Raw genomic sequence first — 26,660 nt, 5'->3', positions numbered from 1 at the left:
ATTCACATTTATGGTTAAAATTACTAATTCTGTATTTCCTTTCATCCCAATATCCCCAGATTATGCTTTTATTTTTCTTGCTCTCCTTCCCCCCTTCCCTAGTATTAAACCTATTGGTTCCCCCTTGTGTCACGCAGCTTTCCCTCTTTAGGATCCCTCTCCCCTCCCTTTGAATCCTTTCCCCTTTCTTGTACCCTTCACTTATTACTCTTTTTTCCTTTTCCCTTTTCCTCTCCCACTTTTTAATGAGGTGAGAGAAGATTCTCTGTAAAACAAATATGTCAATTATTTTCTCTTTGAGCCAACTCTTGATGAGAGCAGGATTCACACAATGTTCCTCCCCCTCTCTAAGTTCCCTCAGATATGAGAGTTTTCCTTTGCCTCATCATCACATGTAGTTTCCCTCTTTTTAGCTCCCCTTTTCCTTTTTTCTGACACTATCCCCTTTCCATTTCTACTTCCCTTTTTTATGTTATATCAGTAAAATAAAATTATACATATGGTTTTTATGTATATCCACAACAGAAATACAGTTCTCAAGAGTTCTTTTTACCTTTTTCTGCTTCTCTTGAGTCCTGTGTTGGAGATCAAATTTTTTGTTTAGTTCTGGTTTTTTCCTTAGAAACAAATGGAATTCATCTGTTTCATTAAATGTCCATCTTCTACCATGGAAGAAAATGCTCAGCTTAGCTGGGTAGTTTATTCTTGGCTGCATTCCAAGTTCTTTTGCTTTTCAGAATATCAGATTCCAGATCAGATTCCAGGCCCTTTGATTCTTTAATGTGGAAGTGGCCAGATCTTGAGTGATACTTATTGTGGCACCTCAGTATTTGAGGGTTTTTTTTTTCTGGCTGCTTATAATATTTTGTCCTTACTTTCATCGTTTTGAAATTTAGGCACAATATTCCTTGAAGTTTTTATTTTAGGGTCTTTTTCAGAAGATAACGAATTCTTTCAATGCCTCTTTTACATTCTGATTCTATTACATATGAGCAGTTCTCTTTGATGATTACCTGTAAAATAGTATCTAGGCTTTTTTTTTTTATCATAATTTTCAGGAAGTCCAATGATACTAAGATTATCTCTCCTAGATCTGTTTTCTTGATCTGCTGTTTTTCCAAGTAGATATTTAACATTTTTTTTCCAAATTTTCCTTTTTTTTTTGGTTTTGCTTGACTGATTCTTGATTTCTCAATGAATCATTTATTTCTATTTGTTTAGTTCTGATTTTTAATGAGTTATTTTCTTCATTAGCTTTTTTTTTAAATTTCTTTTTGTATATGTCCAATTGAGTTTTTAAATGAGTTATTTTGCTCTATGGAATTTTTTCTGTTTCACTAATTTTTTTTTAATTGAGTTATTTTCTTTTTCCAACTCACAAATCCTACTTTCCTGGGAGTTCTTTACCTTTTCCAATTCACAAATTATGTTTCCCTGCACTTTCTGGGAGTTCTCTACCTTTTACAATTCACATTTCAGGGAGTTGTTACTCTCTTGCATAGCTTCTCTTTCCTTTCCCCATTTTTCTTCTACCTCTCTTTAAAGATTTTTTATAGTTTCTTCTAGGAGAGCTTTGTATTATGGGAACCAGATTATATCCCCCTTGGGGGTTTTGTCTGGAGACTGTCTGCTATTAGTCTCCTGGGAGTTGAAAAACTTCTCTCTTTCTGTATAGAAGATATCGATGGTCCTTTTGGCTTTTTTACTCATTTTTTTTTTTTTACAAAGCCTGTAGGGTCTGCCTTCAGGGCAAGGAGGTTACCAGCTTCCTCTGCAGAGTTGGGATAGGTATAGGGACAGTAGCTATCCTGCCAATGGGCTGCAAAGAGTGGCTGAATTGTGGAAGTGCTCTGGGAAAACTTCCACACCAGAAGTGACTCAGGGCTGGGTAGCACAGGCAGAAATGTGGAAGTGCCCTGCTAACCAGCCCTGTTGTGTGGATTTGTGACTGCCATGGGTCTAGAGGTTGAGCAGTGAAAGTGTCACAGCCCCAGGCTAAAGCCTGCTGTGGGTATTAGCAGTTGCCCTGTGAATAGCCCTTCATGGCACCAGAAGTGTCTCTGCCCTGGGGAGCACAGTTGTGCTGTGAAAGTTCTATTGTTCCAGGCCAAGCCCCCAACTGTGCAGATTAGAGACTGCCCTGGGCTTGGGCCCCTCCCCCCCACTGCAGATTTGTGACTGCCCCAGGTGAAAGCCCTGTGCTGCAGAATGTGGCTTCACAGCTGTGCTGTGGTCTGTGCTGAGTCACTCACTTCCAGTTTTGGGTGGATATAGCCAGATCCTATTAGGTTCATTTTTTAGAGTACTCTCTACCTTTTGGCTTTAATTTCTCAGCAGGTCTACTGCTTTGCAACCAAAGCAGAGCAGTCAATCTGTGGTAGAATCCTCCCTGTAAATTTTCCAGCCACAGAGACCACCCCCCGCCCCGATCTGCTCAGTATGCTAATCTCTGGTTCTATCTCCCTGCTTGTGCTGGCCTGCTCCCGCTGATCAGGACAAACCTTTTCTGGTGATCTTCCAGATTATCTTTGGCTGGTAAATTGTTGTACTTGAATCTTTGTGAATTTTACCAGTCAAGCGCTAATTTTTGAGGCTGAATTTAGTAATTAGTAGTGAGGGTATGAGAGGAGCTTAAAAAGTCATGTGTGCCTTCTCAGCCATCTTGGTTCCTCCAGTACAAACTTTTAGTGTTAGGAACATAACATTATAATCTCATTAAGCTGTCTCATCCATCTTCACCTCCCATATACATTTTTTTTTTATTTTTTAAAAAATTTAACATATGCACAGATAATTTTTCAACATTGACTCTTGCAAAAAATAAAAAAGTTGTTCCAACTTTTCCCCTCCTTTCCCCCCACCTCCTCCCCTATATGGAAGATAGTCCAAATACATGTTAAATATGTTAAGGTGCCATATACTTTCTAGTAACAGGAGATGCATTCAGTTCTTAGCAATGGCTTTTACTTATATGGAATAGAAACAACAGTATTTAAACATTATTCCTTCCAAAAACTTCAGGTGTCTTCACCCATAGATAAATCATCAATAGTGCATTCAAAATAAAATGTGCTGGTAATGAATTATACTTACAGGTTATAAATGGTACAAAGACAACTTACAACTGTAGGTACTAAAAAAAACTAGAAGTCCCTTCTCTTTAAAAACCTTTTTTTCAATTGTTTAAAAGTTTATTTTTAATACATATTGCTTTATGAATCATTTTGGGAGAGAAAAATCAGAGCAAAAGGGAAAAATCTCAGGAGAGAGAAAAAAAAATAACAGGAAAAAAAAGATGCGAACATAGCATGTTTTGATTTACATTCAGTCTCTGAAGGTCTTTTACTGAATGCAGATAGCATTTCCTACTCAAAATCTAATGAGATTGCATTGGATTACTGAACCACTGAAAAGAACCAAGCCTTTCATAATTGATCATCACATGATTTTATTGTTATTATGTACAATGTATTCCTGGTTCTGTTTGTTTAATTCAGCATCAATTCACATAAATCTTTCCTAGCCTTTATATAAGAAGTTTGTTCATCATTTTTTATAGACAATAATATTCCATTATCTTCATGTGCAAGAAATTGTTCAGTCATTCCCCAATTGATGGGCATCTATTCTTTTTCCAATTCTTTACTACTACAAAAATTGCTGCTACAAACCTTTTTATACATATCCTTTTCCCTCCCTTATGATTTCCTTGGGATACAGAGCCAGTAATGGCACAGCTGGGTCAAAGGATATGCACAATTACACAATTTGATAATTCTTTGAGCATAGTTCCAGAATAGATCAGTTCACAACTCTACTAACAATGCATACCGACAATGGACATCTTTGTTTCACTCCTGATCTTATTGGAATGCATCCTACTTCTCTCCATTATAAATAATGCTTGCTGTAGGTTTTAGATAGATGCTGTTTATTATTTTAAGGAAAGATCCTTTTATCCCTATGCTCTCTAATGTTTTGAAATAAAAATGGGTGCTGAATTTTGTCAAAAACTTTTTTTGCATCTATTGAGATTATTATGATTTCTGTTGTTTTTGTTACTGATATGATCTATTGTCCCATATTGCCTCCAACATTTATCATTATCTTTTCCTGTCATCTTAGACAATCTGAGAGGTATGATGTGTGGTACCTCAGAGTTGTTTCAATTTGCATTTCTCTAATCAATAGTGATTCAGAGAATTTTTGCATATAACTATAAATGACTAATTTTGTCATCTGAAAATTGTCTGTTCATATCCTTTAACTATTTATCAATTGGGGAATGACTTGTATTCTTATAAATTTGACACAATTCTTTATATATTTTAGAAATGAGATCTTTATCAGAGATGCTGGCTATAAGGATTCCCTCCCACCCCCAAGTTTGTACTTCCCTTGTAATCTTTTTTCTGTTGGTTTTATTTGTGCAAAATCTTTTTAATTTAATGTAAACAAAACTGTCCATTTTGCCTTTTATAATGTATTCTAGTTCTTTTTTGGTCATAAATTCCTCCTTTCTCCAAAGATCTGATAGGTAAATTATCTCTTGTTCTCCTAATTTGTTTATGCTATCACCCTTTATGTTCAAATCATGTATCCATTTTGATGTTAATTTGGTATGGGGTGTGAGATTTAGGTGTATGCCAAGTTTCTGACATATCATTTTCCAGTTTTTCCAGCAATTTTTGTCAAATAGTGAGTTCTTATTTCAAAAGCTGGAGTTGAAGGGTTTATCAAATACTAGCTTGCTATAGGCCTTGATTATTGTGTTGTGTGTATCCAACCTATTCCATGGATCCACTACTCTATTTCTTAGCCAATACCAAATGGTTTTGATTAGTGCTACTTTATAATACAGTTTTAGATTTGGAACTGCTAAACCTCCATCCTTTGTATTTTTTTTTCATCAATTGCCCTGATATTCTTGACCTTTTGTTCTTCCAGATGAATTTTGTTATTATTTTTTCTAGTTTTATAAAATTACGTTTTGGCAGTTTGATTGGTATGGCACTGAACAAGCAGACCAATTTAAACAGAATTGTCATTTTTACTCTATTTGCTTTGCCTAGCCATAACCAATTGATATTTTCCCCATTATTTAGATGTGATTTTATTTGTGTGAGAAGTGTTTTGTAATTTTGTTCATATAGTTCTTGGCAGATAGACCCCCCCCCCAAATATTTTATTTTATCTAGAGTAATTTTAAATGGAATTTCTCTTTCTATCTCTTGCTGATAGATTTTGTCAATAATATATAGAAATGCTGATGATTTGTGTGGGTTTATTTTATATCCTGAAAATTTATTAAAGCTGTGAATTGTTTCCAGTCGATTTTTTGATGATTTTCTAGAATTCTCTAAGTATATTATCATATCATCTGCAAAAGAGTGATAGTTTTATTTCCTCACTGCCTATTCTAATTCCTTTAATTTAGTTTTCACTTCTTATTGCTAAAGCCAACATTTCCAGTACAGTGTTGAATAATAGTGGTGATAATGGGCATTCTTGTTTCATCCCTAAGCATAATGGAATATGTCCATGTTCTCTCCATTACAAATAATATTTTCTGTAAGTTTTAGACAGATAAATGCTAATTGTTTTTTTTCTTTTCTTTTAATTTTTTTCATAATTATAACTTTTTATTGACCAAACCCATGCTTGGGTAATTTTTTATAATATTATCCCTTGCACTCACTTCTGTGCCTACTTTTCCCCTCCCTCCCTCCATCCATCCTCTCCCCCAGGTGGCAAGCAGTCCTATACATGTTAAATATATCATAGTATAGCCTAGATACAATATATGTGTGCAGAACTGAAAGTTCTCTTGTTGCACAGGAAGAATTCAATTCAGAAAGTAAAAATAACCCAGGAAGAAAAACAAAAATGCAAACAGTTTACATTCATTTCCCAGTATTCTTTCTTTGGGTGTAGCTGCTTCTGTGCATCATTGATCAATTGAAACTGAGTTAGATCTCTTTGTCGAAGAAATCTACTTTCATCAGAATACATCCTCATATACTGCTAATTGTTTTAAGGAAAACTTCCTTTATCCCTATGTTCTGTAGTACTTTTTTTTTTTTTTTTTTAGTACAAATGGGTGTTGTATCTTGTCAAAAGCTTTTTCTGCATCTATTGAGATTATCATCTTTTCTGTTAGTTTTGTTATTGATATGGTCAATTATGGTAATAATTTTCCTGATATTGAACCAGCCCTGGATTTCTACTACAAATCCCATAGTGTATTATTCTGGAGATAAGTTGCTATAATCTCTTTGCTATTATTTTATTTAAATTTTTTGCATCAATATTCATTAGGGAGATTGTTCTGTAATTTTCTTTCTTTCTTTTGGCCCTTCCTGGTATAAGTATCACTGCTATCTTTGTGTCATAGAAGGAATTTGGTAGTACTCCTTTTCCTATTTTTCCAAATAGTTTACATAGTATTGGAATAAATTGTTGTTGAAATGTTTGATAGAATTCAGTTGTGAATCCATCTGGCCCTGGAGATATTTTCATAGAGAGTTCATTAATGACTTGTTCATTTTCTTTTTCTAAAATGGGACTATTTAAGTATTTTATTTCTTCTTCTAGTAACCCAAACAATTTATATTTTAAAAAATATTCATTTATTTCAGTTAGATTGTTAGACTAGCTGCCATAGAATTGGGCAAAATAGCTCCTAATTATTGCTTTAATTTCTTTTTTATTAGTGGTAAGTTCACCCCTTTCATTTTTGATACTGGCAATGTTTTATTTTTTCTTTCCTTTTTCTGATCAAATTAACCAAGGTTTATCCAGTTTGTTAGTTTTTTCATAAAACTAACTCTGAGTTTTCTTTATTAACTCAATAGTTTTCTTAGTTTCTATTTTATTAATCTCTCCTTTGAGTTTCTGTAAAGGGCAGGATACTTAAGTCTCAGTATAATTGATTTAAACAAGGTGTTAACTAAGTGGAATTGATAAGACAATGGTTATCTCGTTTAGCATGGTGATTAATAGTTCTCTAGTTCAGTATGATTGATTTAATCTTACAACAAATAATGGTTCTCTAGTGATTGGTTTATATTCAGTATACTGCATATAAACTAGGACAAACTCGGCCAGAGACAGAATCGAACGGGGCTCAGAGACAGACTCTGAGAAGACAGAGCACTGGAGGTGCTCCTCTCAGAGCCAAGGAGAGACATTTATTCCATCTCCTACCTTTGTGATTGCTGGAGACTGGAGCACAAGCCCTTGTATTCAGAGAGACTTTTATTTCATCTCCTACCACCATGAGGGACTAGAACAGACTTGGAAAGGGCTCAGTGACACACTCAGAGAAGACAGAAAGCTGGAAGATGAAGCACAAGCTCTTGGACTGAGACAGACATCAAGACAGAGACAGTCGTGGTGTTCCTCCTGCCTCCCTCACAGAAACTAAGACATATTCTGGAGGACTTCAAGAAAGCTGGCCTGGGCCCCAGGCAAGGAAACTAGACTGTGAAGAAGATAATAAAGAATTTCTGGCTATTCTCGTAGTGATTACTCTGCTGAAAAGAAGGCTGGTCCAGAAGACCTCCAGAAAACCAACCAGATCACTACAAGTTTCAAAATTTCTCATTTGGTATTTAATTGTTTTTTTTTTTTCACTTGTTTTTTCCCCCTAGCTTTTTTAGTTGCATGTCGAATTCATTAACCTCCTCTTTATTTTATTTATGTTGCTATTTAGAAATATAAAATTTCTCCTAAGAAATGGTTTGGCTGCATCCTATGGGTTTTGGTATATTGTCTCATTATTGTCATTTTCTTGGATGAAATTATGGAAATGAAATTGTTTCTATGTTTTGTTGTTTGAGCCACTCATCTTTTAGAATTAAATTATTTAATTTCCAATTGGTTTTTAGTCTATCTTTTCCTGGTCCTTTATTTAATATATTTTTATTGTACTGTGATCTGAAAAGGAAACATTTGCTATTTCTGCCTTTTTGCATTTGATTGTGAGATTTTTATGGCCTAATTCATGGTTAGTTTTTGTGTAGGTGCCATGTATTGCTGAGATAAACATGTCTTCCTTTCTGTCACTATTCAGTTTTCTCCAGAGGTCTATCATATCTAGATTTTCTAGGATTCTATTAACTTCCCTAGTTTCTTAATTATTTTGTGGTTAGATTTGTCTTGATTCTGAAAGGAGAAGGTTGTGGTCTCCCACTGGAATACTTTTGCTGTCTCTATATTCCTGTAACTGGCTTAATAGTTTCTCTAAGAGTTTGCCTGCTTTACCACTTGATGAAACACATTTAGTATTGTTAATACTTCATTATTTCTTGTGCCTTTTATCAAGATGTACTTTCTCTCATCTCTTCTAATGAGATCTATTTTTACTTTTGCTTTATCTAAGATCAGAATTGCCACTTCTCTCTCTCTTTTTTTTCTTTGCTTCAGCTGAAGCATAATAAATTGTGTTCCAGACTTTTACCTTTACTCTGTATGTGCCTGTGTCAAATGTGTTTCTTATATACAACATATTATAGGATTCTATTTTTTAATCCACTCTGGTATTTGCTTCCATTTTATGGGAGAGTTTATCTCATTCACATTAATAGTTATGACTACCAGCTATGTATTTCCCTCCATCCAATTTTCTCCCCTATATATTTTTGTTCTCTTGTTCCACTTGGTCCTTAATCTTGTGTTTTTTTTTAATACACCCCAACAGCTACCTTATCTCCTATCACCCCTTTTCCCTTCTCTTACTAGTGTTTTTTTTAACCCATTTCACCCACTACCTTATCATTTATCAACCCTTCCCCCACTTCTCTTACCTTTTCCCCTAGTGTTTCTGCCCTTCTTTCTCTCCTCTCCTTCCCTTTTCTTTTCTTTCTTCTACTTCTTTTAGATAGGTAATTTAAGATAGATAAATTTCTATATCCAACTGAATGATTAAGTTATTCCCTCTTAGAGACAAAACAGATGAGATCAAGCATTAGACAATGCTCATCCCCCTCCCTTCTTTCTCTGGATTGTAACAGATCCTTTGCACTTCTTTGTCTGAACAAATGGAACTAATATAACACTCCCCTCCCCCCCTTTACTCTTTTTCAGTGCAGACCTTTTACCCCCCTTTAATGTCTTTTTCTCTGATACCATCACATGAGGGACCATTTACAACCACATTCTCTTTCCATGTGATTCTCCCTTCTCTCACCTCCAGTGACAGATACAATTTGCAAGAGTTATAAATATTATTTTCCTATCTAGAGATTTAAACATTTTAACCTTTATATAAATGTTTTTTCCCAATGACTTTTCTATGACTCTATTGAGTCCTGTGTTTGTAGATTACATTTTTTTTAGTTCTGTTTTTTTTTCCAGTAGAAATAATTGAAAAACTCCAACTTCCTTGAAGTTCCATCTCCTCCCCAGAAAGATGATTACAAGTCTCACTGGGTAGTTAATTCTTGGTTGTAACCACAGATTGTTTTCTTTCCAGAATATGGTATTCCAGGCTCTCTGATCTTTTATTGTAGAAGCTGCCAGATCCTGGGTATTCCTGACTGTTGCTTCTTGATATATGAATTGTTTTTCTCTGGCAGCTTGAAATATTTTTTCCTTGAGATTATAGTTTTGGAGTTTCACAACGATATTCCTTGATGTTTTCTTTGTAGGATCTCTTTCTAGAGGTGATTAATGGATTCTTCCAATCAGTACTTTCCCCTCTATTTCTAGAATATTAGACAATTTTCCTTAATGACCTCTTGTAGAATGCTATTCAGACTCTTTTTTGGTCGTGGATTTCATGTAGGCCAATAATTTTTAAATTTTCACTTCTTGATTTGTCTAGGTTGGCTGTTTTGCCAATGAGGTGTTTCACATATTCTTCTATTTTTTCATTCTTTTTATTTTGTTTGGCTTATTCTTGCTGTATTAAAAAAGTCATTATCTTCCATTTGTCCTGTTCTGATTTTTAATGTGTGATTTTCTTTAGTTATCTTTTTTATATCCTTTTCTATTTGATTTATTCTACTGTTTAAGTATTCTTCAAACAAATTTTTTTCTCTTACTTTTCCAAACTGTTGACTCTCTCATGCATGCCTCTCATTTCTTTTCTCATTTTTTATTCTATTTCTTTCATTTGCCTTTTAAAGTCTTTTATTAGCATTTCTAAGAAGCCTTTTTGGACATAAGACCCATTTATCTCACTCTGAGATTTCTTCTGTGGACATTCTGTCCTCCTCTGAGTTTGTGCTTTGCTCTTCCCTGTCACCAAAGTAGCTTTCAATATTCAAGGTTATTTTCTGTTTCTTGTTCATTTTCTTTCCTTTTTCTTTTGGTATTTCTTCTTCTTTTCACTTCTGCTCTTGGTGAAAAGGTGGCACTGTCCCAAGTTTATTGTGTAGTTCCAAGCCTTGGCTTTTTGCACAAGGATGCTTAGTATTTGCAGGGAATGGTTTTGCCTGCTTTGTTCAGGAAACAGCCTGGTTTCCCAGGGTTTGCCTTCCAAGCTGGGACTGGAAGTTACCTCCCTCCCCTTATTTGTGCCAGATCTTGGGGTCTTAGCTGCTGATTTGCAACTAAGTAGTTGATGACCCTCTCAGTTTTCTCATAGTCTCTCTGACCTGGACTGAACACCCTTTTTACCCCACTGAGATTGACCTTTGTTGAAGTTTTTTCAGTTTACCTTGAGATGGAGAGTGGTTTCATTCTGTCTGACTCTGTTCAGGGGCTTGGTTTCATATGGTTTTTGAGGGAAACTGGGAGGGCTCAAGAAACTTCCTGACTTCACTCCACCATCTTGGCTTATGCTCTGGAACTTAGAAGTCCCTTCTCTTTGAAAAATTCTCACAACGAGTTTTGAGGGTGGACTGGATAGTTTGTCTTTTAATTGCTAGAAGCTGCTCTCCTTGGAAGCTGCTTTATCCCCCTACTGACTGTGTCTCTGTGACCTTGCCTATTTCTGCTTCCAAAATGACATGAGAAATGTTGGGAGAAAATCTTCCATTTCTTCCACACTCATACAGGGTATTATAATATAATATAATATAATATAACTAACAGGTATTAATGAATCTAGTTTTTCTTAAACTTTCCATGACTTAAAATGTCTTAAAGTCTCTAGAGGTGTGGCTGATTAATTTTTGCAGCAAATTACCAACCTTTCTTGATTTAATCATTGACGTTTATAAAACTGATAAAGGGATAAGGACACAGATATATTTTCTGCACAAAATGAAGTTCCATCTTGTACAACTACATTTTGTGACTATATTGCATCAGAAGGTTATGGGGAATAACATTCTTCCTACTTTTCCCTTTCAATATAAAAATATAGCAAAAAGATTATATATTATACCATGAATTTCAATTCTGAACAATATTTTAATGTGCATTTTAAATTTAACCTGATTATACCAATGCATAATATTTCCTTGTTTGTATCCCCTCCTGAATTTCTTGCATTTTTCTTAATGTTTTATTGGTACTCTTTTCTTTTCTTCCTCCCCCCCCCCCATTACTTTTACTATCCATTTATCCATCCACCCATATGTTTTCCACAAAAAATAAAACCATCACTCATAACAAATAAGTATGCCAGTAGCCACTTCTGGTAATGTATTTCTCATTTTACACCACTTTTTCATGAGGTTGGAAATCTGATTTACCATCAGTTTTCTGGAGTCATGATTAATCATTGAAGTGATAAGAGTTGTTAAATTTTTATTTTATTTTACAATGATTTAATTTAAATCATTTTAGTGGCCTTTTTTTGTGTGATATATTTATATTTTGTTTTCCAGAATAGTTGGACCATATCACAGTTCCAACCATAGTATATTACTGTTCCTTTTCTAATTAGATGAGGATAAACTAAACACTTCAGAGGTATTTTATTTTTCATTTCTCTTGTTAATGATTGGAGTGTTTTTTTTTTAAACATAGTGGGTAATAATTTGAATTTTTTTTTTTTTTTTAGAAAACTGCCTGTTCATATCCCTTGAAGATTTACCTATTGAGGATTTACTTTTTTTCTTTTATATTTGTATTAAATCCTACATATCTTGTATATCAAAACACCATCAGAGAGATTTGATGCACATTGACTTTCATTTTACCTACATTGATTATTTCTTTTTAAAAAATTATTTTATTTCCCCCAATTTCTGTAAGAACTTTGAAAAACATTTAAGATAAGTTTTTAAAATTTTCAAAATTTCTCCCTCTACCTCTCTACCTGAGATGGTAAACAATTGGATATAGGAAACACATATGCAATCATGTGGAACATATTTCTATACTAACCATGTTGCAAAAGAAAGTATACCTAAAATCTCACAAACCACAAAAAATAAAAATATTAGACTTCAATCTGCATTCAGACCCCAATTGTCCTTTTTCTGAAGATGGATAGTATTTTTCATCATGAGTGAGTCCTTTGGAATCATTTGAATAATTGTATTGCTGAAAATAGCTGTAATTCACAGTTGGTCATTGTACAATATTGTACTTACTGTGTACACTGTTCTGTTCGCTTCACTTAGCATCTCTTTTGAAATCAACTTATCAGACATTCTTAAGGAAAACTGTTACCCTTATTTGTGCTAGTGTAGGAAGATCTAGTTTGAAGTCTCTTTTCTGACATGTATTGTGCACAGGGGAGTCACTTAACTTATCTCTGGTCTAAGAAACCATCTAAGACTAAATATTGCAAAAAAATATGTTTGTAGAAGGAATTAAATTATGCACTAGCTCTTTACCTCAATGAAATCATAGGAAAGAGTTTTCTACTTTAGTTTTCTACTAAAAATTCTCTTCTTTTTTATTTCAAAAATTTTCCAGATAAACAAACATATATAATTATAATACATATGATTGTCAGTTAGTCAGAAAACATTTATTAATCCATTGTGTTTAGTGATAGAGATACAAGAGGCCAAAGATAGTTCCTGCCTTCAAAGAACTCACATATACTTAAAAGAAGATATGAAAACTTTTCTCATGAAAAGATATGAAAGATGTTGAAAAGATATGAAAAAGATATGAAAACTGTTGAAACTTATTCAGATACAGAAAAATTGCAGCTCATGTTTCAAAAGGACTGGGAGATTTTTTTCTCTCCCTCTTGTCTTGATTCCTTCTTCCGTCTCTTTTTTTCCTTCTGTTTCCATTGAATCTCCTTCAAGTTCACTGGGATAATCCATCTCTTCCCTCTAATTAGATTTCTTCCAAACTGCCCATTTTTTATCAATGGACCATGGACTAGTTTTACTAGTTGGCCTAAGTTTCTGGATTTCAAATTTGTGCCAAAATTAGGCTTGAACCCATCCAGTATTTTGGAAAAGGTTGAGCCATCTCTGCTCAGTTCTGTCCCTTTTGAATGTTGGAGATCCTGTTTCCTTATTTTTGTTTGAGATGAGTATTTGGAATCAGGCTACAACCTTTAATGTAATCAGTCTCTGATCTATCTTTCAAACTCTGATTTCTGACTATTTTCTTATATATTCTTGGACTGAATGGAAGAGATTATTGACATTCCCTTTAGTTTCGTTGATTATTGTTTCTTTTGACTTCTTTTAAAATCTTTATGGGAATGTTTATCAGGGGAATTGACTAGCTAGGCCATTTCATATTAACTGGAAGCTTATGTCTTTAAACCTATGGCTCCCATTTAAGAAGGGAATCCAGGATTCCCTTCATTTCTCTCCAGGCTTCACTTGAGACTTTCTCTCCTCTGATCTAAGACCAAGCATCTTCATCTCCAATTTGTTTCTCCCTCCCCAATTTTTTGGCTTCCTTTTATGGCTTGTTTCTTCTCATTTGAATGCAAACTCTTTCAGGGCAGAGGCCGTCTTTTTGTTTGTCTTTGTATTTCTGATTCTTCATACCATGCCTAGCATATACTTAGTACTTAATAGATGATTATTGACTGAATATCATATTAAAAAAAGAATATTTGATAATATGAAGCAAACTGTTTGAAATCATTGAAAACTTTTTCATGGTTTTCCAAATAGCCATTTCTCTTCTTTTACAATCTTGGGTTCAACTGATTTAAATCAACAACATTTTATTTTGTTTTTTTTTTAATTTATTGAATTATTTTCCCCAGTTATATTCAAAACAATTTTTGTTTTTAAGGTTTTTGAGTTCTATGTTCTCTCCCTTTTTCCCACCCCAAATTAAGGAACCACATGTGAAGTTATGAAAAACATTTCAACAAACATTTTTAAAATAGCATCAATATTTTTGTAGTTTTTTAACCAAGAAATCTTTGTTTTCTTCTCATCTTTTAAAATTTAAATATTTTTTTTAAAGAAGAGCAGGTATTTCTTTTCACTTCTCTCCTGTCCCCATTGAAAATTAAAGAAAAACAAACCTGTGTAACAAATATACATAGTGAAGTAAACAAATTTCTTTATGAAGCATATCCCAAAATATCTCATTATGAGTCCTGAGTCATCATTTTTCTCTTAGGCAGTATAGGTTTCATGCTTTATCACCAATCCCCTCAAATTATGTCTTGTCAGTGCATTGTAAAGATTTTCAAAGTTGCAAATTTTTATATCATTGTAATTGTATACATTATTCTTGTTTTACCCCTCATCTTTTTTTTCCCCATCTTTTTTTTTTTTTTGAACTTTTTTTTGTGTGTGTGTCTGTCTCCAGCTCAGGATGTTAAAATTCTATAAATTACATTTGGAGTTTCTTTTGAAAGAATAATAGAATTTATATTTTCTCTGTTTCTATTAGGTTTACATAGTTTTCTTTCCTACTTAAAAAAAATTCAAATCCACAACTTTTTGCTAATTACTTTGAGATAATCCAGTGATTCTTAAATATTCTCCCTTTCATTTGTTTTGCAGATCTGTTGTTTGTTCATGAAAAATAACTTTTAATTTTCATTATTTGATTTGAATTTATTTTAAAATTTCTTATTGCCCTTCTGGATTCATTAACTTGTTACTTGGATAAAATTATTATTTATACTTCCAAGTTTTTCTGTTAAAACTATCAATTCTTTTCCATTTCATTCTTTTAGCTTTCTTACATCATTGTAAGTCATTTTAAATTATTAAAAACACTTGTTTATTCTTCCAGAAATTCTAGGTAATTTAGATAACCCAAAACATTAATTTTTTTTGAGACTTTGGTTTTTGATATTGTGGGTCTCCACAATTAGTCTTTATATGACTCATTTTTCCCCTTTGTTTTCTAATTCTTCTTGTTCTACTACTTGGATTAGGGATTTGTAAAGGGCCAGGTGCCCTTGTTTGGTTCTGCTTTATATTATGTAGGGTTTTCTTGCTGCTTTCTTTAGATACCAAATGTTATGTTTTTGAGTGATTTTAGAAAAGCTGCAGAAAGTAACCTTCAAATTTTTAGCGAACCCTAATTTATCTGATTTATGGTGAAGTTTGATTACCGCCCTCCTGGTATGAACTTTAAATTCTTGAACATGCTTTGAATCTGGGCAGGATAATTATAGGTTTGTTTCTGCTTAAAGCTCTAATAGACTGCTCTTAGTTCTAATTCCTGTCAGCTATCTGGGTGACTCATTATTTTCAGACCACCAGAATTAAATTCTCCTCCTTGTTCTTTGCTCCCTTTCCTACTTATTTTATTTTTGGCTTTAGCCTAGGATTGTAGACTGAATACATGATTCTGAGGAGGAATCAGAGCCACAAAATCTCTGCTTACTTTTGCTTATGATCCTTGACCATTATTTAACCTTAGAGTAGGTATGAACTGAATTTATTAAGACGTACAGTTTCAATTCTGTGCTTTAAACTAGCTCATATTCATAGGTCTCCATACTGGTCCATTCTGTATACTTGTTCCAACTCCTAGACCGAATGACACAGCTCTGCTTTCTGTTTTTGTTCACTATCAGTATATAGTGTTAGGCCCTAGAACTCTACCCACAATTATCTTATTCATTTGACTATCTCTGTATAATGAACTGGGCTAGAAAAATAAGGAGATTTGAATGTCTCCTTGGAATTTCCTAAAATGTACTCAGTTTAGCTCTTCCTGGATTTTGTTATAGTATTTATGAATTAGGAGGAGTTTTATTGCTTCATTTTGCTCTGTCATATTTGCTAATCTCTTTATTAGTTTTATATGATCTTAACAAAGATATGAAATTCCTCATTGAATTAAAGCCTTTAAAATTCAATCTCTTTCTTGTAAATAAAAAATAAGAAATATTGTTTAATATGTTTTCCCAATTAAAAATTTGAATTTTTGTCTTTGCGTAAATTCAGAATAATTTTTTTTCAGGAAATTTCCCATGGAACTATTCTTTTTGAGAGAAAAAAAAAAGTAACATTCAACTGACACCAACAATTCTGTTTTAAAGAGTATTTAAAAAATAAGTAGGCATAATGACAAAATGTAATAATGGATCAAAAGCAGCCTTAGAGACAGGAAAACTGAGTTCAAATGCTACCAATAATATATATTAGCTGTATTACTCTAAGCAAATAATTTAACTATTCATTGACCCAAGCAATGATCTAAAACCATTAACTGAAGAACTTATTCTAATCTTCATCAGTATGGAGAATATTCTCACCAATGCGTTTTCAATACATTGATATGGACTATCTCCATTTTTTACAAAATCTTATCACTCCCATAACAAGGAACCCAAATGATCCCAGAAACCACATAAACTAATAAAATATACATCTCTTTGCCAAATCCAAAGACATGGAAATTAAAATACCAAGAGTTTAGAACAATAATTAAATGAAAAGATATTATAGAGGAATATAATGGAAAAAAATACAAATTGTATCTCATAAAATACCAAAAGGTTAAAGGGAAAAACAAATCAGTCAAAAGCTTGACATAAAACTTAACCAATACATAATTACAAATAAATTGAGACCAGCAAACAAAAAGTGAAACATTTTCCATCATTTCTTGTAACAACTATGCTAGCACACAGGATACCCCAGAATCAGCGGGAGTCAGGATAAGCAAAAGTCCTTGTTCTTTATTCTTGGTCTTTAGGGGTAGAAGTGAAGGGGATGGAAGAGAATCTCTGCAAGCACCTTCTCCCTCGTCTACCACCGAAGAGTGTGACTCTGGCTTGTTTTACTCCACTCCTTAGTCCCTTCTACAATCCTTTGTATACACCAATCATTGAGCCAGCACAGATTGCGGAAAGGACCATTTTCCAAGCATATGCACATAGAGTATTGTCCAATTCGTAGTTAGCCTCAAGTGCTTGGCAGTCCTGACCTCAGTGCATTGACTCAATAGTTTTAGCCCTCTACAATTTCTATATCAAATGGTTTCCATCACTGAAAAAGTAAAAACATCTATATGTAGATTCTAACATTTTAGTGCTCAATCTTCAATATCAAGAAGTAGAAAGAGAACTTAAGAAGATGATGTTGGTCAGTAGTCCAGACCAAATATATACAAAAAATTAATTTGCTCTGGAAATGACACAGACTTGAAAACATAGTTTTTTTCAGTATAGCTGAAATAGGATAATATAACAATGAATTAATGAATTGGTATTATTTTAAAAGGGCATATGTATCATTTTGCACATGACATTATAGGCATTTCAAAATCTAACATCTGTGGACATCTTTTTTAATCCCACTCCCTTAGAAAAGAATTGAAAATCATTACCTAGCTGCTTTTAAAGTTATATTTCCTCTAAATATATTTAGTTAAATTCATTCACTTTTTTAAATGTCAACTTATTTCTTTTTATAAAATAAATGATTATTTCTTTTGTTTTTACATCATTGGAATTCTTCCCAGCATCTCTCTCTTCCTCTGGCCTCTTAGAGATAGATAGATAGATAGATAGACAGACAGAGACAAAGACAGAAATAGTCAGACAGAGATAAAACTATAGAAACACAGAGACACACAGAGAGAGACAGGGACAGAGACATACAGAAATAGAGAAAGAAAAGTAAAAGAAAACCAGCAAATTTAACTATTTAATTGAAAACGTCTAAAAATATATAAGATGAATTACAAGTATGAATTTCTTACTGCTGCAAATGAGTCTTCTCATATGTCTTTCTGTAATTTTTTTTATTGAAGCTTTTTATTTTCAAAACATATGCAAGGATAATTTTTCAATATTAATCCTTGTAAAACCTTATATTCCAATTTTCTCTCCTTTCCCCCCATCCCTCCTGTAGATGGCAAGTAATTCAATGTATATTAAAACATGGTTAAAAAATAGATGTAAATTGAATATAGGCATACATATTTATACAATTGCTAAACAAGAAAAATCTGATCAAAAAGGAAGAAAAATGAGAAAGAAAATAAAATTCAAGCAAATAACAAAAGAAGTGAAAATGCTATTTTGTGATTGACACTCAGTTCCCATAATTCTTTCTCTGGGAGTAGTTGGCTGTCATCATTGCAAGATCATTGGAACTGGCCTGAATCATATTATTGTTGAGAAGAGCCATGTCCATCAGAATTGATCATCATATAATCTTGCTGTTGCCACATACATGATCTCCTAGTTCTGCTCATTTCACTTAGCATCAGCTCCTGTAAGTCTCTTCAGGTCGCTTTGAAATCTTCGTGCGAATCATTTTTTTTTTTCTTTCCTAATTTTTATTTATTTATTTTTGGCTGAAGCGATTGGGGTTAAGTGATTTGCCCAGGGTCACACAGCGAGGTAGTATTAAGTGTCTCAGACTAGATTTGAAATCAGGTCCTCCTGACTTCAGGGCTGGTGCTCATTCACTGCACTACCCAGCTGCCCCTTGCTGATGATTTAGAACAATAATATTACATAACATTCATCCATCATAACTTATCTAGCCATTCTCCAATTGATGGGCATCCATTCAGTTTCCAGTTTCTTGAGACTGCACAAAGGGCTGCCACAAACATTTTTGTACATGTGGTTCCTTTTCCCTCCTTCAAAATCTCTTTGGGATATAAGCCCAATAGAAACACAGCCTGATCAAAGGATATTCGGAGTTTGGTAGCCCTTTGAGCATAGTTCCAAATTGTTCTCCAGAGTGGTTGGATCAATTCAAAATTCCACCAACAATGCATGTGTGCCAGTTTTCCCACATCCCCTCCAACATTCATCATTATCTTTTCCTCTCATCTTAGCCAACTTGAGAAGTGTGTAGTGGTACCTCATAGTTTTCTTAATTTGTATTTCTCTGATCAGTAGTGATTTAGAGCATTTGACTTTTCATATGACAACAAATGGTTTCAGTTTCTTCATCTGAAAATTTTCTGTTCATATCCTTTGACCCTTTATTAATTGGAAAATAGATTGAATTCTTATAAATTTGAGTTAATTCCCTATGTATTTTAAAAATGAGGCTTTTATCAGAATCCTGGAATGTAAAAATGTTTTCCCAATTTATTGCTTCCCTTCTAATCTTGTTTGTATTAGTTTTGTTTGTACAAAAGCTTTTAAACTTAATATAATTAAAATGATCAATTTTGTGTTCAATGATGAGTTCCAGTTCTTATTTGATCATAAATTCCTGCCTTCACAGATCTAAGAGGTAAACTATACTATATTCTTGTAATTTGCTTATAATATCATTCTTTATGTCTAAATCATGGACCCATTTCAACCTTATCTTGCTATATTGTTAGATGTGGGAAAATGGCTAGTTTCTGCCATACTTGTTGCCAATTTTCCCAGCTGTTTTTCTCAGATAGTGAGTTTTTATCCCAAAAGCTGGAGTCTTTGGCTTTGTCAAACAATACATTACTATATTTTGTCCTGTGAACCTAACCTATTTCACTGATTGCTTCATTGAAGATCCATCACCTCCCCTGAAACATGATGCTCAATCTTGCTGCGTAGTTAATTATTGATTGTAACCCAGGTCATTTGCCCTCTGGTATATGATATTCCAGGCCTTCCAATCCTTTATTGTAGAAGCTGCCATATCTTGGGTAATCCTAACTATTACTCTTTGATACTTGAATTGTTTTTATCAGGCAGCTTGCAGTATTTTTTCCCTGAGATTGAAGTTCTGGAGTTTTGCACCAAGGTTTCTTGGGATTTTCCTTGTGGGATCTCTTTTCAAGGTGATGGATAGATTCTTTCAGTGATTTCCCCCCTCTTTCTAGAATATTGGGGCAATTTTCTTTGATGATCTTTTGAAGAATGAAGAATGCCTTGAAGAAAGTCATGGCTTTTAGGTAGACCAATAATTTTTAAATTATCTCTTCTGGATCTATTTTCCAGGTTGACTGTTTTTCCTATCAGGTGTTTTACATTTTCTTTCATTTTTTCATTCTTTTAACTTTTTAAAACTGATTCTTGATGTCTCATGGAGTCATTACTTTCCATTTGTCCTGTTCTGGTTTTTAATGTGAGATTTTCTTCAGTTAGCTTTTGTATCTCTTTTTTCAGTTTACTTTTGAAGGTTTTTTTTTGTTTGTTTTTTCTTTTTTGTTTTGTTTTGTTTTGTTGTTGTTGTTGTTGCATTTGGCCAATTGTATTTTTTTTTTAAGGAATTGCTTTCCTTTTCCAAGGTGTTTACTCTCTCTTGCATACTTTTCATTTCTTTTCTCATTTTTTCTTCTACATCTTTTTTTGCTTTTTGAAGTCTTTTATGAGCACTTCCAAGAAGCCTTTTTCAGCTTGAGACCAATTCATATCGCTCTTTGAGATTTTTTCTGTGGACATTTTATCTTTGTCTGGATTGGTATTTTGCTTCTCCTGTCACCATAGTAGCTTTCTATAGTCAAAATTCTTTTCTTTTTTCTTGATCATATTTTTTTCCTTTTGGTATTTCCTCTCTTTTTACTTTTACTTTTTATTTTTAAGGTCAAGTTTGCTCCTGGTCTCAAGGAGATGTAGCTCTGAGCATTGACTTTGAACACAAGGGCCCCTTGTATTTGCAAGGGTTAGCTTTATATGGTCTTTCCAGGAAACAGCCTGGTTTCTCAGAATCTTCCTTCTGAGTTTGATAGTGTGACAGCAGTCAAAAATATTTGACTGATTAAATAACAGCTTCTATTGAGCTTTCCCACATTGGGAAACATTTTTACTTTTGAATAGCATATCTTATAAAGGACAAATTATAAGTTGGTTCTTTGAGCCCCAACTAGATTTGACATGAAGTCAACTATTCTCTCCATCAACAGGATAGCTATCATTCTCTCTTCAAATTTCTCATAGTGCCTTTCCCAGATGTCTCATTCTTCTCTGCAATAGGTATGTATTATTTCTTCTTCAATGGCAGAATATGAGTAATTTTTTGTCTTTGAGTTCTCAATGTTTAGAGTTTTGAGCGAGTGAATAAAAATATACCTGTGATTTCAGGTTGCCACTTCTTTGCTACTTATATAGTAGAACTCTCAGAACACTGAGATTTAAGTGGGTTGCCTACAGATATATAGGTGGTATATGTAATGAGCCAAATTTTAACCCAAAACTTTGTAGCTTCACTCTAGTTCTCTACTTTATTGCACTATCTTTTCATGCATATATTAGATTTCTTAATGTTTGTTAAATGTATTGATTGTTGGATTGATAAAGATGAAAGAATTGTCTGAACAAGCTGTGAATACAAAGAGCCTGCAGAGTCTGTTGATAAGAAAAGAAGTAAGAAGAATCAAAAGAAAAAATGCTATTTGTCATCCTGTCCTCCTGCATACTCTTATCTTTTTTTATGACACTACTTACTTGCTCTATTTTTTCCTCATACTTATTTTATTGCACCTTCTCAGTGGTTTTGCTGATGCATTATCCATATTATAATATTCTAATAGTGGTTATGTCACATTTATCCTGAGCCTTCTTTTCTTTCTCCTATAATCTCAGTGATTTAGGTTTCTATTAATCATCTCTTTGTGGGTGTCTCACAGATCCATACATTCAGTTTATGTTCCACCTTATAAGACCAACTATCTGTTAGCCATTTTGAGCTGGATGATATATAGGCATTTCAAACTCACTGTGTACAGAACAGAATTCATTATATCTTTCCACTCCAGTGTATATGTGCATACATATACACCTTTTTATGTACTTGGTTATTTATATGTTGTTTTCCTGATTAAAATGTAAACTTTTTGAAGGCAGAAAATGTTTTTACTTTTTCTTAGTATCAGCTGCATTTAGCACATAGTACTTGGCATATAGTATGCCTTTAATAAATGTTTGCCATGTTCATCATACAATTTGACTATTAGACTTAGAGCAATGATTATTTCCTTCACTACAGAAAGACATAAAAATATCCCAAAGGCTTGAATAAATGTAAACACAGGGACCAATAAAAAGATCACAAATTTTTTTTTGGGAAAAAAGGATAATTTTATGCGATTGCTAAAAGAGATGACACTGCTATTTTACATTCACCTCATCTCCAAGCAATTTCTGAGATCAGATCCCTCTGCATCATCAGACATGACTATTTAGGATTTCAGGGAATTGGGATAATTCTATTTATAATGTTCTGGTTAGCTCTCTGGAGGTCCTTCGAATGGGCCTTGGTTTCAATAGAATAATTGGCAGGAGAATAGTAAGGGATAAAGCCCAAAGTCTTTATTATCTCCTTCACAGTCTGTCTCCTTTTCCTGGGGACAGGCTAGCTTTCTGGGGGACTTTCAGACGGCCCTTGGTCTTAGTGGAGGAATGCAGAAGGCAGGAGAGCCACCAGGATGGTGGGAGATGGAATGTCTCTCTTCCAGTTCTCATTGGCTCTTATATACCTTGTAATTACATCATTATAGCATACTGAAGTATGCATCTTTCAAGTATATTTCTCCAGAGTTCTGGCTCTCTACACCTATTGATAATCATTTCCTTGAAGAAAAATTCAAAGAGGCATTATGGGAATCACATCTCATGAAGTATCTGACACAGCTTCAAAACTCTTATGCTTCCATATTCTTTAACTCATAACATAGCTACCACATTATATCTGTTTCTTACGGTTGGCATATTCAGGAAAGGAGACACAAAAGGTACAAGATAATACGTTCACAGGCTTCAGCTTACTTCTATTATTATTCTAAGTACATCTTTTACTGTCATGTGATTATAGCGTATTACTACTGGGGTTTTGAGAAGAGAGAAATCTTCCCTTCCCTCTTACTGAAGTCCAGTGGAGAATAGTTCCTAGATTATCCTTTGATTTAGCTAAGTGGCTCAGTGGATTGAGTGCTGGACTGGGAATCAGAAGTACTCATCTTTCATAAGATCAAGTCTTGTCTCAGACAATTACTATGTCTGTGACTCTATGCAAGTCACTTAACCCTGTGTACTTCATCTGTAAAATGAGCTGGAGAAGGAAATAATAAACCACTTTAGTATCTTTGCCAAGAAATTGAACCCCAGCAAATATAACATTCTGTTCTAGATAGTCTTCTGGGAACCTAGAAAGGCTTGAACATTCCTCTTTTAAACCTTGCTCTGAAGTCAACAGGCACAATTAAATTGACTATTGATTGTGATGCAAAAAATTACCGTAAAATTTAAGTTTCAGAGATGAAATATCAGGGATCCACATTTAGGAAACATATAGACTACCACATACTTGATGCTGCAAGACCTCTGCTATCCTTACATGATATTCCCATGTGTTTCTCTCTTGGAGAGACACCTTGGTAGATTACATTGTTCCACTAGGCTTATGGACCTCTCTTTTTTATAGACTCTAAGGTGTAAAGGGAAGGAACTTTGGAGTAATACTTAAGGCTCAGTATGATTAATTTAATCCTACAACAAGGTGTTAAATCAGTGGAATTGATAATACAATGGTTATCTAGTTTAGCATGTGAGTTCTCTAGTTCAGTATGATTGATTTAATCTTACAACAAATAATGGTTCCCTAGTGATGTAATGATTATTTTATACTCAGTATACTGTAATGATGTAATTGTAATAGAGTATATAATCTGGGGACGAACTCGGCCAGAGAGAGACTTCAAGATAGAGACTGTTGGTGGCTCTCCTGCCTCCTGGATTTTCTCCACTGAAACTAAGATCCATTCCACAGGACCTCGAGAAAGCTAGCTGGGCCCCAGGTGAAGGAGACAGATTGTAAAGGAGATAATAAAGATTTTGGACTTTATCCCTGACTATTCTTTCAGTGATTATTCTGCTGAAATGAAGACTGGTCCCAAGACCTCCAGAAAGCTAACCAGAACATGACACTAAGGTCTGACATCTGACAGACAGTGGAATTCTACCCAGTTCCAAAACCCAGTCTCTGATTTCTTTTGACTTAACCAAGACTATTAACCTCATTTTAAACTTTCAGTCTCACCTATGTATATGGGTGAATGGAGAAAGGACACTGGGAGAATCTATAAAAAGGGGGAAAGGGTAGGATCTCAGACAACATCTCGGGTGCTTTTTGTCTATCCCCAGTGGGAAAAGATCTGTCTTAGATCTTTATAAACTGCAAATGGGCCTGACTGACACCCTTTCAATCTGAATAGACCACAATGTACATGAACCTTTTTCAAAGTCTGCCATTGTTACAAAATACAAATAAGTCATTCAAAGTATATAGGGCCATGTTTGAAAGAGACCTTGCCCCACACTATTTCTGATGTTTGTATTGAAGAAGAAATTCCCATGAAAGTCAGTTTGCTCTGTAGTCTTATTTAAATAATCCTTTATTTTTCAAAGAAATTTGAGAATCACCTTTCCTTGAGTCATCATATAGAATTATAAAATTTATAGCCAAAAGGAATCATATCATTTCAACCTTCTCAAATTCTGCTCTGTATAACACCATATTTAGCAAATACAAATGATTCCAAAAGTTTATGGTTGAAAAGAAAATCAGAATGTTTCCTGAGTCACTTCCCATAGCAATGTGCTGAATATGTGTTCATGAAGAACATAAATAACAGTATTTGTGGAAAGTTTATTTTTTTGATCAAAAGTAAAATATTTTTATGAAAAAACAAGATTTAAAACACGGTAGCCTTTTTGATGCACGAAGATCTGAGTATATTTTACCTCTAAATAAAGACAAATTCTTAAAGAGGTATCTTTGTATTCCTCCTCCCCCTTTTTTTTATTCAAACTAAAAAATAACTCCTAACCAGAGTCCAGCCTAGGTTTTTATACAAGCCATATTTTGGGGGTGGGGGTGGGGATAAAAGGTATAGCCTTTATTTGAAGGAATATTCTTTCTACAGATTTAGTTTATGGAAGAAGAACTAGACTAATTCTATATACTTTGAACCAAAAGGGAAGTTTGTAAGAAATAAATGGAATTTATAGGGAAATTGATTTGGGATTAGGATTACCACCTGATTTAGCTAAATGGCTCAGTGGATAGAGTACTGGGTTTGGAGTCAGAAGTACTCATCTTCATGAGATCAAATCCGGTCTCAGATAATTAACTATCTATGATTGTATTTTAAAGATCTGCTTAAGACCATAAAATGCTTTCCAAGGGAGTGAATTTACAGTTATTAAAAGTGTTAAAGAGAGCAAAAAGATCATTTATAAAGGATGTTGTAGAGGAATTCTTACATTAGGTATGCAGTTAAAATGTATGACCTATATGACTCCTTATAAACCATGGATTTTATGATTCTTTTGGAATATAAAACTGGGAAACTGGGAAAACATTTTTACTTTCAAGTGTTCTGATAAAGGCCTAGTTTCTAAAATATATAGAGAATTTACTCAAATTTTTAAAAATTCAAGCCATTCTACAATTGATAAATGGTCAAAGAATATGAACAGACAATTTTCAGTTGAAGAAATTGATACCATTTCTAGTCATATAAAAAGGTGTTCTAAATCACTATTGATCAGAGAAATGCAAATTAAGCCAACTCTGAGATACCACTGCACACCTCTCAGATTGGCTATGATGAGAGGAAAAGATAATGAAGAATGTTAGAGGGGATGTGGGAAAACTGAGATACTGATGCTTTATTGGTGGAATTGTGAATGGATCCAACCATTCTGGAGAGCAATCTGGAACTATGCCCAGAGAGTTATCAAACTGTGCATGCCCTTTGATCCAGCAATGTTTCCACTGGGCTTATATCCCAAAGAGATCCTATAGGAGGGAAAGTGATCCACATGTGCAAAAATTTTTGTGGCAGCTCTTTTTGTAGTAGCAAGAAATTGGAAACTGAGTGGATGCCCATCAGTTGGACAAGGCTGAATAAGTTATGGCATATGAATATTATGGAACATTTTTGTTCTATAAGAAACGATAAGCAGGATGATTTCAGAAAGCCCTGGAGAGACTTGCATGAACTGATGCTGAGTGAAGTGAGCAGAACCGGGAGATCATTGTACATGACAATAAGATTATAGGATGAGCAGTTCTGATGGAAGTGGCTCTCTTTAACAATGAGATGATTCAGACTAGTTTCAATGGTCTTGTGATAGAGAGCCATCTATACTTAGAGAGAGGACTGTGGGAATTGAGTGTGGTTCACCACATAGCATTTTCACTCTTTGTTGTTTGCTTGCATTTTATTTTCTTTCTCATTTTTTCTCAGGTTAGTTTTGATTTTTCTTATGTAGTAAGATAATTGCATAAATATGTATGCATATATTGGATTTGACATATTTCTACCCTGTTTAACATATATTGGGCTACTTGCCATCTAGGGGAGGGGGTGGAGGAAAGGGGGGGATTGGAACACGGTTTTGCAAGGATTAATGGTGAAGAATTATCCATGCATATGTTTCAAAAAATGAAAAGCTT

General features: G+C 33.9%; 1 protein-coding gene across 1 annotated transcript in view; it reads left to right on the top strand.

The window, feature by feature from the left end:
• Positions 1–26,660, top strand: part of LOC100923378 (cation channel sperm-associated protein subunit beta) — a 212,392-nt gene that overhangs the window by 103,298 nt on the left and 82,434 nt on the right. The window lies entirely within an intron of this gene.

The sequence above is a fragment of the Sarcophilus harrisii genome, chromosome 2, assembly GCF_902635505.1.
Source record: "Sarcophilus harrisii chromosome 2, mSarHar1.11, whole genome shotgun sequence".
NCBI classification, from domain to species: domain Eukaryota; kingdom Metazoa; phylum Chordata; class Mammalia; order Dasyuromorphia; family Dasyuridae; genus Sarcophilus; species Sarcophilus harrisii.
Note: the sequence above shows the minus strand (reverse complement) of the source record. Positions and strands in the feature narration are given on the sequence as shown.